Source organism: Opisthorchis viverrini, assembly GCF_000715545.1.
Source record: "Opisthorchis viverrini unplaced genomic scaffold opera_v5_78, whole genome shotgun sequence".
NCBI lineage: Eukaryota > Metazoa > Platyhelminthes > Trematoda > Opisthorchiida > Opisthorchiidae > Opisthorchis > Opisthorchis viverrini.
The window spans coordinates 724931-725393 of NW_008751734.1; the positions used below are offsets into that span (position 1 = coordinate 724931).

Here is a 463-nt window from a genome sequence, read left to right on the forward strand (position 1 = left end):
TTTCGCCTAGACTTGACATCCTGAACTGATCTAGCCCCTTCCCTTGGTTTGATTTTGGTTGGGCAGTATCAGGAAGGTCAAATTCCTGAAAGCAACCTTTGAATGCCCGAAATCTACTGAGACCCTCAGCTCCGCTAGATGCGGATCAGGTAGACAACGCCCTTTCAATATGCAGCGCGTCACAGCCTTTCATCCAACCCAGACAGCGCGAGTCAGCGTTGGTCAAGGTCAAACAACGCCCCCGCAATATGCAGCGCGCCACAGCCTCGTACCAAGGCCAGACCGCGTGCGTCAGCATTGGGCCAAGTCCAGACAGTGTCCTGAGACTCGTTGGTTTTCGCAGTCGCACACAGTCACGCTCTCGCACCCGCTTGTTCAGAACATGACTGTTGTGTTCCATTCTGTGGGTCTTTTTGCGGCACTAGGCACTGGAGCGGGTCAGCAGTCAGATACACAGATTGGC

The 463-nt window shown here is 54.0% G+C and overlaps 1 protein-coding gene across 1 annotated transcript in view; it reads right to left on the reverse strand.

Moving 5' to 3' along the window:
• T265_04614 (hypothetical protein) overlaps positions 1-463 on the reverse strand; it is a gene marked incomplete at both ends in the record, with an annotated part of 50581 nt that overhangs the window by 47182 nt on the left and 2936 nt on the right. The window lies entirely within an intron of this gene.